Source organism: Nelumbo lutea, chromosome 7 (assembly GCF_056320005.1).
Source record: "Nelumbo lutea isolate HS-2025 chromosome 7, American lotus-T2T, whole genome shotgun sequence".
In the NCBI taxonomy this organism is placed as follows: Eukaryota; Viridiplantae; Streptophyta; class Magnoliopsida; order Proteales; family Nelumbonaceae; genus Nelumbo; species Nelumbo lutea.
In genome coordinates, this window is record NC_142690.1 from 29,209,334 (window position 1) to 29,222,957 (window position 13,624).

At 39.5% G+C, this 13,624-nt stretch overlaps 1 protein-coding gene across 7 annotated transcripts in view; it reads left to right on the top strand.

Annotated features, from left to right (window-relative positions):
* Positions 1-10,406, top strand: part of LOC148845914 (Tetratricopeptide repeat (TPR)-like superfamily protein) — a 58,369-nt gene extending 47,963 nt beyond the window's left edge. For 3 of the 7 annotated variants that reach the window (XM_088953227.1, XM_088953222.1, XM_088953226.1), the window contains 2 exons: positions 1,143-1,440; positions 2,015-2,607. The gene's annotated coding sequence lies outside the window, so the exon portion shown is untranslated. Of the gene's footprint in view, positions 1-1,142; positions 1,441-2,014; positions 2,608-10,292 lie in introns of those variants that run through there. The other 4 variants (XM_088953223.1, XM_088953228.1, XM_088953224.1 and 1 more) reach the window with 3 other exon arrangements.
* The last annotated feature ends 3,218 nt before the right edge of the window (positions 10,407-13,624 follow it).

Consider the following 13,624-nt stretch of genomic DNA (forward strand, 5'->3'; position numbering starts at 1 on the left):
ATATGCTGACTATTTTATTGATTTTATATACTACCAATTATTAAAATAAACTAACTTCCTTAACCCCCTTTTTTATTTTTATTTTGAGATTTAGCAATTGTACTTTGGCCCTGCCTTAATGGTTTTGTTTTATCTAGCTTTTGATCCATCATTAGTATTTCTTTTAAGGCAAATAAAAAAAATGTTAAAACAAAACAGAAAGAACAAGAAAGGTGACCAGCAGTCGCTAACGAGAAGAAAAAGCAAACTACTTCCTCCCCAGCCTGACTCCAAACTTTCACACACTATTGACAGCAAACCTAAAAAGCAAACTCCCTTCTTCTATCATAAACTTAAAATAGAAACAAATACAACCCGAACCTCTGATTCCTACTGACCATAAAATCACTACCCCCTGACTAACAGTAAAACCAAGCGTTAAATAGACAAGATTTCACCACAACAAAAGGGACTCAACTCCACTACCTAGTCTTATCAACAACTTGAACAGCAATGTCTCTGCTTCTCTTTAAGTATTTCTTTGATCTTTTCACCTTCTTGATAGGACCCAAACCAAATAAGCCCCCTTTCAGCCTTGTGAAATCTTGGAAAACTGCATCAATTGAGTATTTTTCTGCTTTCTGAAGTGTCTTACATCATTAGGAAATTTCTCAAAATCTCTAACCTTCTTAGGACTTGCATTGATTCTCTCCAGCTCCAAAACCACATGCTTCTTAAAGATCTTCTCACCTTCCTCATTATCTATATTTTTTGCCCCTTCAAATGATCGAAGTCCCTTGAGAGATTTATCCACCCCTGCATTGACCCATCATTAGTATAAACAAGTGCAGTTAATCCTCATTGTGGCTACTTTGGCTGATATGTTGTGAAATATCAATAAAGAATCGATTAATCTATATCAATATTTTACTTCATATTCTCTTGTCTATATCTACTTTCATTTTTATTTTATTTTTTACTTTCTATTTAAGTCTCATCAAATCTCATTTACCACTATTCTTGATATGATTACGTCTCACTTTTTATGTGATCACAGTGCCTGTTAGTACAAGCTATTTGATTTGGGGTCCTTTTTATATTAATAATTCTCATATTGGCTCTTTAAAACAATTCCTAGAGCATCAGTACTCTTAATTTTGCAGGTTGCTAAGATGGAAAAACAACAGCTATTAGTTGTGTTTAGAATTCTTGCTTGATTTATATGGGAATGGGATGCAACATGGAAGGAATGAAAAATCTTTCCACAAAAGCGATCTGATCCAATGCCAGTGCTTGTGTTCATAGTGTTGGGTCCCTTTTGCTGTGGCAACTTCTGCTGAAGAGGACCCACTGTTGCTATCGGATGTTTGTGGTCTAGATATAAGTACCCTTCTTCCTCCTCCTTATAGCAATTCTTCTTGCTTTACCTGCGCATCTGTTTGGAATACTTTCATTTTGAGAGTAAGTCATATTTTCCTTCCAATTTTAGTTTCCTATTGGTTTTCATGGTGCCAAGATGAAAACTTTTGAATTTCCCCAACATTTATTTTGAGAAGGAAGTCCAGTCCATCACAATTTCTTGGAGCATAGGACATTGAATTTATCTCTCTAGATGCATCATGGATAGTTTGATCATTTGGTTGTTTTTTTTCAATTATTATTTTGTCAATTATCCCCATACCCGCCAGTCAATTTCTTGTTTAAGTACAGAACTGATTGTAGTATTTTTCTGTTTTACATGTTACAAAAGTATTTCACCATATTTTATGAACTATGCAAAGAATCCGTGGTTGGAGATAACTTTAGGAGTTAAATGAACTGAATTTTAATCCATTCAATTTGTGCTCTCAAGCACTACATAATGACTTGTAACTGCCCTAATATGTAAACTACTACACTGTCAAAGTTTTAGCTAATAATACAAAAATTCTCGTCTATCCAGTTGAATGGTTTGGAGAAAGGAAGCAAAGCATTTTTTGCTCGTCAATAAAAAAGTTATATTTCTGATATATTTATTTTGTCTGTTCTGTTGCAGCATTCTCAGAGCGATAACGTCTTGACTATTATAGTATCTGCTGTATACACTAGTGGGTGGATTTGATTGGAATTTTCTAAGGATGGAATGATGGTTGGTTCAAGTGCAACGGTGGGTTGGATTGATGAATTTGGTTGAGCAATATGCAAACAGTACTACCTGCGGGGCTTAACCCAATCTGAAGTCATACCAGACAAGGGAGAGTTGCATCTTACTGATGTTCCAACTGTTGCCATTCTTCACAGAGCCACCATTTACATGGCATTTGAATTGAAGCTTGTAGGTCATCTTTCTCGTCAACAAATACTACTAGCCTTTGGTAGTGAATATCCAGTCCAGAACCAGCTGTCATCATGATGATAAAACAACCATTGTATTTGACTTCTCTGCAGGTTTTTTTTCTTGTTCTTTCTCAAGAAAAAGCCCTATTTATTATATGTTTTAGGTATCATGTGATTTTTATATGTGGTATGCTGATCAATATAGTTAGGATATAAGGGAACAGTTCAGTTATCATGCTTTCAATGTGGCACTATAATATACAAATGCATTGGGCCCAAGAACAAAATGTTCATCATCCTTTTGATTTGAAACTTTCTGTGTTTTAGCTGATCAACATAGTTAGGATATAAAGGAACGCTTCAGTTAATATACTTTCTGTAGAGTTAGTTAGCATGTTATTTATGTTGCTGTTAGCATGTTAGTAGTGTTAGAAAGTTGGTTATTTCAGTTATGTCAGCTGCTGTTTATTTGTGCTAACAGTAGGGGCAATATTGTAAGTCTACTATGTTTTAAGTATTGATATAAATAGCAACTGAGTTAGGCGGCAACCATCAACTGACCCACACTCTTTTTATGAAATCTCCTCTCTACGATTGCTCTCTTTCTCTCTCTCTCTTCTATTTTCTGAACTCTCTTGTTGAATTCTCATCTACAGTAGGACTGAATACAGTCTCTACAACACAAGTTGGTATCAGAGCCAACCTAGGGTTTCTCATGTGAGTCTAATCAGGTCGACTGCATGAGAACTTCATAGGGTTGGAAGTTTGAGCAAGAGTAGTCCATCGGCTGGTTCTTGGAGATCACTGATTGAGTTCAGAAGCTTTTCAAGAGGTTGAAGAGCCTTGGAAAGTTTTTGGTGATCAGGAAGAATCAGAGGGAAGGAAAGATTTTCAAGATTAGGTTTCAAACAAGGATTGGAAGTGGCGGTCAGGCTTTTCTGGGTAAGCCTCAGTTTCTTTTTGAAATCAACAGCCACCAGAAGTTGGTTAGAGTGATCTGGAAGGAGCAACTGGTTTTCCCTTAATTTTTCTGGACTTTCTTTAGGGTTTTTTTCAAACCTATGACCAGTTCTAGTTGGTTAAACCCTAACATCCTGACTGTTATCGATTTCTGGCTAACAGTTAGTTCTGTTTTAGTATTCAGATTGACTGATAATTACTTTGGAGAACTTGTTAGAACTGTTTCAACATTTCTGGGTGTTTTCTATACCTTTTTCAGCAATCTAAATGGGCTATTAGAAATTTCTGGGTGATAATTACCTCTATTTCAGCATAAAAGGGAGTTCTTTTGATAAATTCCTTGATAGAGATGACAGAAACTGAGTTAAAGACCCAAGGGGAAGGTGTGTTGGGGGCTGGAAACATGACTGAAAATAATTTTCAGATTATCAATGTCAAATTTGATGGATCAAATTACTTGGAATGGGTTCAATCAGCTATGATGGCTATTGGCGGAAGAGGAAAATTAGGCTATATGAGGGGGATGTAAAGAAACCAGCCAAGGAAGACCCATTATATGCCAAATGAGTTCAAGAGAACTATTTGGTCATGACTTGGTTGTGCAATTCCATGCAGCCTCATATCAGATGAAATTACTTGTGGGCCAAAACTGCTAAGGAAATTTGGGACATCTTGAGAGAAACCTATTCCTAGCCACTTAATGTTGCTAGGGCCTATGAGCTGAAGTGTGAAGTCAATAATCTTAAGCAGGGAGAGAAACCGGTCTCAGTTTACTTCTCTACTTTGAAGTCTTAGTGGCATGAAATTGATCACCTAGAGACAATTGAGTGGAAAAGTCCAAAGGATGCACAGACATACAGAAAACAAGTTGAAACCAATAGAGTTTTTTAATTTCTAGTTGGTCTGAATCCAGAATATGATATTATGAGGCAACAACTTTTCACCAGGGAGAGTGTGACCTTGTCTCAGTCCTATTCCTTAGTGCACAGTGAAGAAAGTAGGAGAAAGGTTATGCTACAATATCAGCCTATGGAATCAACCCTAGCAACTGTGAAACCAAAGTTTGGGTCCGACAAGGAAAGGGACATGAAAAAAGAAGAAAAGAGGGAAATAATTTGTGATCATTGCAAGAAACCAAAGCACACAAGGGGTACTTGTTGAAAGTTGTATCCACATCTAATTCCAACAAAGCTTAGAAACAAAAAGGGGAATGCTAATGTGGCAATTACTACTGATGGTGTATCATCCTCAAGCACAAAAGCCATATCTCTAAACACTTTAGTTGTTCTCCGAGCTGCTCTGACTCAGTTGGAAAGTGAAGTTGGCACTTTAGCCCCCTTATCTCAGTTACCTACTACAACATCAGCTACTCCTACTTCAGCATTCACTCATTCAGGTATAATAGCTTCAACATATCATGCTTCAACCCCAGGTAACAATGAACCTTGTTGGCTTATAGATTCAGGTGCATCTGACCATATGACTGGCTTATCCTCATTGTTTATTGCTTATCCTCTATTAGAGACGAAGTGTCTATTGCTGATGACTCCCTTGTTCCCTTCTTTGGCAAGGGAGACATTAGACTATCTAATGCCATCTCCTTGTCCTCAATTTTGCATGTTCTTAAACTTAGTACTAACATGCTTTCAGTTAGTAACATTACTAAAAACTGTTAGAATGCTCGAGTCAGGGGTATTTTGGTAATTCTGGTGTATCTTATTGAAAGTGAAATGTCTATTGTATCTGAGTTTAAGTTATGTGCCCCATCTTCTATGAGGGACAAAATTGTCTTTCTTGTAACTCAAGTTTTTCATGAATAAAAGTTAAGTGGGTCGGCTAGGAGAGGTACTTTTGTACATCCTCTCTTTTAGTCTAGCCGAATACTTTTCTCCTCTCCTTCTTTCTCTTTTCTTTCTTCTTTCTTCTTCTCTACTTTGACCTAGAAACAACTAGAGTTTATTCACATGGTATCAGAGCATTAAGGTCTGGTGTTCGTTTTCTTGCTACTGTCTTCTTCCTAGGTTCGCCGCCAGCTTCACAGTAGGTTTCATCATCCTACAACTGATCTGATTGAAGACTCGTAAAAGGCTGAAAAGGAGTTGTCGTTTTGAGGGCCTGGAGGTGATAATGCCTCTGTCCGGTGCTGTGGTGGTCGTTGAAATGGTATACTAGACCCTTTATTCAGTGTACGAAGAGGGCTGGTCGTATACAGGTATGGACACCGCAGTTTGCAGACCACGTGTTCGATGAAATGACTGAGTAATTTCAGTAGTGGTGTGTTGGTGGTAAATGGTCTTGCAGTGTGCAATCCAAGTGTTTGATGTGTTGACTGAATGATTTCAGCTTTAGAGTGTAGTGTGTAATGTGCAGTTGAAGAAAGTGGGTTGGTGGTATTGTAAGTGAGATAAGTCTTGTGACAAGTGTGAGATTGTGGTGTATATTCAGAGGAGACATAATTGAGATGGATTCAACTATAGTTGGGAATGACAACAAAACAAGTATCATGCTCTCCTCAGATTATCTATGTGTTCAAATGACATCCATCAAGTTGAATGGTGAGAACTATGTACCATGGGCAAAATCTGTGGAGGTGTTCTTGAAGGCCAAGAGGAAAGTAAAACATGTGAGGGAGGAGAAACCTTCCTCTGATTCTCCTGGGTTCAGTGATTGGGAACAAGATGATGCACATATAATGACATGGCTTTGGAACAGCATGGAACCAAAGATTAGTGTGAACTTCATGTTCCTAAATACAACCAAAGAGATCTGGGATCATGCTAAAAAGTTGTACTCTGGACAAGACAATACAACTAGGGTATATCAGTTATACCAAGAGTACTTCCATTTGAAGCAAGGAAGTCAAAGCTTAGAAGAGTATTATGCAAGTTTGAGAAACATCTGCAATGAGCTAAATGTGTATCACCCTCTCACATCAGATGTCCAGATCCAACAACAACAATGTGAACAGCTTGATGTGACTAGGTTTCTTGTGGGCTTGAAGGCTGAGTATGAGCCTGTCAGAGCACAAATATTGGGGGGATCAGCTCTCCCCTCACTTGAAGAAGTTTTTGCCCGTCTTAAGAGGACATCCATTGAGCCAGTGGAACATTCTTCCTTCTCTGATAGATCTGGTTTGGTAGTGACTAAAGTGAGTGGTCGTGGAAGTAGAAGTGGTGGTGGCGGCAGTGGCCCTCCAAGCAACCGTGGTGGGCACATGTTTAACCGAGCCAGTGGCCGGACTAGAGGCCGTGAGTCAGGGGGAGGCCATGGAAAAGAAAGGGGCAATGCTCAGAGAAAATGTACACATTGTGGCTTAAAGGGGCACACAGTTAATTTCTACTATGATTTGCGTGGTCCACCCAACACTTGGGCTAACCATGTTACATCTAAGAGTAGTAGCACAATTACTGAAAGCCAACAAACTGCACCAACCCCCTCCACACCCACTTGTGCTTCCGAGCAAGAAATGGTGAGTGTACCACGGGCAATATATGAGCAGTTCCTTCAAACAACTCAGCAGAACACAACTACACTTGCCCATTCAGGTATGACTTGTTTAGCTTCCAAAGCTTCACCCTGGATCATTGATTCTGGCGTCTCGGACCATATGTCTGGGACTCCTGATATATTTTCTTCCCTTTCTCGCACCTCCACATCTCAGACAGTTACACTTGCTAATGGTTCTACATCTCCTATTTGTGGTGTTGGTGATGTTGATCTCTCCTCATTGTCTTTAGCATCTGTTTTATATGTTCCTAAGTTCCCTTTTAACCTTATGTCTGTTAGTAGATTAACCAAGTCCCTTAATTGTTTTGTAACCTTCTATCCTTCTTCTTGTGTGTTTCAGGATCTCTAGACGGGGACGAAGATTGGTGGAGGGCATGAAGCCGGTGGTTTGTATTACCTTGATGGTGGTGGCCCTCCAGTGGCTTTTCAGTCGTCTCTTACCCCTCTCCAATGGCACTGCAGACTTGGTCATCCCTCTCTCAAGGCTTTGAAGCTGCTAGTTCCTTCCTTGAGTCATCTTTCATCATTAGATTGTGAGTCATGTCAGTTGGGAAAACATCATCGAGTCTCATTTAGTCCAAGAACTGATAGTCGTGTCTCAAGTCCTTTTGTTTTAGTTCATTCTGATGTATGGAGTCCAGTTAAAGTGGTGTCATACAATGAGTTTAAGTATTTTGTAATCTTTGTTGATGACTTTTCAAGAATGACATGGATCTATCTTATGAAAGACCGTAGTGAATTGTTCTCTATTTTTTAGAAATTTCATGCTGAAATACGCACTCAGTTTGGTGTTCATATGAAAATACTTCACTCCGATAATGCCAAAGAATACATCTCCTCATCATTTCAGCAATACCTAGAACATCATGGAATAATTCATCAAACTTCTTGTGCCTACACCCCACAACAAAACGGTGTAGCTGAACGGAAAAATAGACATCTTCTTGAAACTGCCCGGTCCTTGATGATCAATATGCATGTCCCAAAGCATTTTTGGAGTGATGCTATTCTTACATCCTGTTTTTGATAAATCGGATGCCCATGTCAATCCCCTTTCTCCGTGTTGTTCCCCACTTTGTCTCCCTTTCCTCTCACCCCAAGAGTCTTTGGTTGTGTTTGTTTTGTTCAGCACTTGGGGCCTGGAGTAGACAAGCTAGATGCTCGGGCTACAAAGTGTATTTTTCTTGGCTACTCAAGGACTCAGAAAGGGTACAAGTGTTATAACCCTAAGTTTCATAAATCGTTTGTGTGCCCTGATGTCACCTTCTTTGAATCAGTTCCCTTTTTCTCCAATGTCGGGGTCTCTTCTTCTCCCTCTGTGGTTCCTCTTCCTGTTCCAGTTGTGGACCCCCTTCCCTTAGTTCCCACTCCTACTGCAAATGCACATCATATGCCGGTTACTACAGAGAAGCCGCCAATTACTCAAGTGTATACTCGCAGAAGTGCTTCGGCTCCTCCTCCACTTCAGCATCCGTCGATAGATCTTGCTACTGCCCCTTCTTCAGATCTTCATCTCCCTATTGCTTTGCGGAAAGGTAAACGTACTTGTACTTCTCATCCCATTTCAGACTATGTTTCCACTGCTCACCTTTCTGCTTCCCATTGCAAGTTTATATCATTACTCTCATCGGTTCCCATTCCCAAGACTGTACAGGAAGCCCTTGTCTCTCCAGGGTGGCGGCAAGCCATGGAAGAAGAACTCTCTGCTCTACAACATAATCATACGTGGGAACTCACCACCCTTCCTCCTGGTAAGCACACTGTTGGGTGTAAATGGGTCTATATAGTGAAGTATCTTCTTGATGGCAATGTGGAACGATTGAAGGCACGGTTAGTGGCCAAGGGCTATTCTCAGTTATATGGTGTGGACTATATGGAGACATTCTCTCCTGTGGCTAAAATTGGTTCAGGTCGGGTGTTGATCTCATTGGCTACTATGTATGATTGGCATCTCCTACAACTTGACATAAAAAATGCCTTCCTACATGGTGATCTTGTTGAGGTGTATATGGAGCAACCACCAGGGTTTGTTGCTCAGGGGAAGGCTAGTAAGGTGTGCAGGCTCAAAAAGGCAATCTATGGACTGAAACAATCTCCTCGTGCATGGTTCGGCAGGTTCAGTGAAGTGGTGAAGGCCTTTGGGATGAAACAGTGTCAGGTTGATCATTCCGTGTTTAGCTATAACTCGGAAGATGGAAAAATCTTGCTAGTCGTGTATGTGGATGATATTGTAATAACTGGAAGTGACAACAATGGAATTTACAGGCTGAAAAAATTCTTACAGGACCACTTCAATACAAAAGATCTGGGGAAGCTAAAGTGTTTCTTAGGAATAGAAGTTGCGAGGTTAAAACAGGGGATCAACCTATGTCAGAGGAAATATGTTCTTGATCTACTTGAAGAAACAGGGTTGTTAGGTGCTAAACCAGCAGAGACTCCTATGGAACTCAATGCCAAGTTAAATGTGGATGCAAGTGAAGAGTTTGATGATCCTGGAAGATACAAAAGGTTGGTGGGAAAGTTGAACTACCTGACCATTACCCAACCAAATATATCATTTGCTGTGAGTGTGGTGAGTCAGTTTATGCAACATCCCCGGGTTCCTCACTGGGAAGCTGTTCTGAGAATTGTTAGGTACCTAAAGGGTGCTCCAGGTCGTGGTTTGTTATACCAAAAAGGAGGACCTCTTGAGATAGTAGGGTACACAGATGCTGATTGGGCTGGCTCTATACCAGACAGGAGGTCAACCACGGGGTATTGTACCTTCCTGGGTGGCAATCTTGTAACTTGGAAGAGCAAGAAGCAAACAGTGGTGGAAAGAAGTAGTGCGGAAGCAAAGTATAGGGCTATGGCCCATACCACATGTGAACTAGTATGGCTGAAGAACCTACTACAGGAGATGGGTTTCTCAATTGACAAACCCATGAAACTATACTGTGATAACCAAGTTGTTGTTCACATCTCATCCAATCCTGTCTTCCATGAAAGAACTAAACATATTGAAGTGGATTGTCACTTTGTGAGAGAGAAAGTGATAAGTGGGGTAATAACTACATCTCATGTGAGCTCAGGAAATCAGTGAGCAGATATCTTCACAAAAGGATTGTCTCGGGGAAGAATAGATTACATTTGTAACAAGCTGGGACTATATGATATATACTCTCTAACTTGAGGGGGAAAGTTAGAATGCTCGAGTCAGGGGTATTTTGGTCATTCTGGTGTATCTTATTGAAAGTGAAATGTCTATTGTATCTGAGTTTAAGTTATGTGTCCCATCTTCTATGAGGGACAAAATTGTCTTTCTTGTAACTCAAATTTTTCATGAATAAAAGTTAAGTGGGTCAGCTAGGAGAGGTACTTTTGTACATCCTCTCTTCTAGTCTGGCCGAATACTTTTCTCATCTCCTTCTTCTTCTTTCTCTTTTCTTTCTTCTTTCTTCTTCTCTACTTTGACCTAGAAACAACTAGGGTTTATTCACAAAAACCAAAACTATTCTATGACTTTCTTTCTTGATTGGTGTGTTTTTCAGGATCTGGAGACAAGGAAGGTGATTGGGATTGGCCGTGAGACGAATGGAATCTATTTGCTTGGAGGACATTCACAAGAGGAAGATAAAGAAGTGGGGAGGTCATTAGTTTTTCAGTTTGTGAGTCAGGTTATGCTTTGGCATAATCAGTTAGGTCATTTGTCATTTAGGTCTTTGAAGAGTTTATTTCCCAATTTGTTTGAGTCAGTCCAAATGTCTAGTTTAAAATGTTAAAGTTGTGAACTTGCAAAGCATTGTAGAACAACCTATTCTTTAAGCAATAAAAGTAGTATTCCCTTTGAAATTGTGCATACTGATGTTTGGGGACCATATCACATCACTATTTGTTTGAGTCAGTCCAAATGTCTAGTTTAAAATGTTAAAGTTGTGAACTTGCAAAGCATTGTAGAACAACCTATTCTTTAAGCAATAAAAGTAGTATTCCCTTCGAAATTGTGCATACTAATGTTTGGGGACCATATCACATAACTACCATGGGGGGATACAAATATTTTCTGCTATTTGTTGATGCCTTACACTCGTTTCTCATGGGTTTATCTTAATCGCACTCGAGATGAGGTCCCTAACCTAACTCGGATTTTCCATCAGATGGTTTTGACTGGATTTGGGGTCAAAATCAAAGTTTTCAGATCCAGTAATGCCAAATAATACTTTGCAAAACCATTAGCTCCATACTTCCTTGACCATGGGGTTATCCATCAAAGCACTTGTCCTCATACACCTCAGTAAAATGGGGTTATTGAGAGGAAAAATAGGCATATATTGGAGGTGGCAAGAAGCATTACGCTAAACTCCAATGTTTCCACATGTTTCTGGGGGGATGCTATCCACATTGTTGTGTACCTCATCAACCAAGTTCCTTAACGGGTCCTAGACATGAAAATTCCATTTAACCTATTATATCCCGATAAGGACTTGTTTACTATTCCCCTTAAGACCTTTGGATGTACTTGCTTTGTTCAAATTCTTGGGCCTCATTGCTCTAAATTTGATCCTAAATCCTCAAAATGTATTTTTCTTGGTTATGCACAAAATAAAAAAGGATATTGCTGCTATGAACTTATTTCTAGGAAACAATTTGTGTTTATGGATGTCACGTTCTTCAAGGATGTACCCTATTATCGTAGAGTTTCTTTTGAGGGGGAGAGTATTGAGATGGGGTCACATTCATCAGAAATTCCATTACCTGTCCCAATCACTAAAGGGGAGTGTAGTGAGGGTGTATCACAGGTGGTGGAGGCATGTTGATTTCGGGCATCAGCAATCCAAGCCAAGTCCAATTTCCTTGCGGTTCCAAATCCAAGTACCACAGTCCCTTTATCTTCCACTACATATGAGATACCTCCCATTGTTGAAACTTCTACTCTTCCTTTCGATGATCTTGATCTTCTAATTGCAGTTCGTAAAGGGAAGCATCATTGTACCTCATCTACAGTCCATTGCATTTCTCAGTTTCTGTCTTATGATCATTTATCCCCATCCTATAAGTCCTTTTTGGCCTCTATTACTGCTATTCTCATTCCCAAAACAGTGCAAGAAGCTTTGTCAGTACCTAAGTGGAAGGATGCAATGTAGGTAGAGATGAATGCTCTTCTAAAGAACAATACATGGAATTTAGTTGAGCAACCTAAAAGAAAGAAACCCGATTGGGTGCAAATGGGTGTTTATAGTGAAACATAATGCTGATGGCATAGACTATTTGGAAACTTTTGTACCAATGGCGAAGATGAATACCATCAGAGTTTTACTATCCCTTGCAACAAATTTCTCATGGACATTGTTTCAGATGGATGTCAAAAATGCCTTTCTCAATGATGATTTGCAAGAGGTGTATATAAAGTTACCTCCTAGATTCTACAATACAGAAGCAGGGAAGGTCTGTCAGCTGAATAAAGCCTTATATAGACTAAAACAGTCTCCAAGAGCATGGTTTGATAAATTTAGACAGGTGCTTGAAAAATTTGGCTATGTTCAAGCTCAATTAGATCACACCCTTTTCATTAAGAGAAATGATTCCTCCTCAATGGTGATTTGCAAGAGGTGTATATGGAGTTACCTCCTGGATTCTACAATACAGAAGCAGGGAAGGTCTGCCAGCTGAATAAAGCCTTATATGGACTGAAACAGTCTCCAAGAGCATGGTTTGATAGATTTAGACAGGCGCTTGAAAATTTTGGCTATGTTCAAGCTCAATTAGATCACACCCTTTTCATTAAGAGAAATGATTTCTCCTTAACCCTACTTGCTGCATATGTGGATGATATTGTGGTGATAGGGAGTGATACCTATGAGATTGACTCTCTTAAGTAGTTGCTTCACCAAGAATTTGAGATCAAAGATTTGGAGGAACTATGGTATTTCTTGGGCATTGAGGTAGCACAATCTAAACATGGGATTTTTGTTTCCCAAAGAAAGTATATTCTTGACCTTTTGCAAGAAGCTGGAAAACTAGGTGTTAAACCTGCTGACACACCTATTGAACAAAATCATAAGATAATGGGGGAGAGCCCCTTGAAGACAAGGTTATATTTCAATGATTGGTTGGGAAACTCCTTTATCTTTGCCTCACACGATCGGACTATTCTTATGCAGTTAGTGTTGTTAACCAGTATATGCATTCCCCCAAAACCACTCATCTTCTTGTAGTTGAGAAGATCCTTGTTTATTTGAAAAGATGTCCAGGCAGAGGCATACTCTTCAAATATAATGGTCACATGAAAATAGAAGTCTATACAGATGCTAATTGGGCTAGGTGTGTTGATGATAGGAGATCCACCTCTGGGTATTGTGCTTTTGTAAGAGAAAATCTTGTCTCTTGGAGAAGCAAGAAGAAAAATGTTGTTGCTTGTTCTAGTGTTGAAGCTGAATATAGGGCTATGGCGAATGGTGTGGCTGAAGTATTATGGTTGAGATCTCTTTTTGAGGAATTGGGCATTACTTATGAGAGGCCCCCAATGCTATACTGTGATAATCAGGCCGCTATTAACATTGCCCATAATCCAGTTCAACATGACATAACTAATTTTATTGAAGTGGATTGATACTTTATTAGAAAGAGTTGCCTCTCAAGAAGCGTGTCTTCCATATATTGCCTCTGACATGCACCTTGCTGATCTCTTCACTAAGGTGGTGCCAAAGACCAAGTTGGAGATAGATGTACGCAAGTTGGGAATGAGTAATATCTACTCCCAACTTGAGGGGGAGTGTAGAGTTAGCATGTTAGTAGTGTTACAAAATTAGTTATTTCAATTATGTTAGCTGTTGTTTATTTGTGTTAACAGTAGGGGCAATTATCGTAAGTTTACTATGTTTTA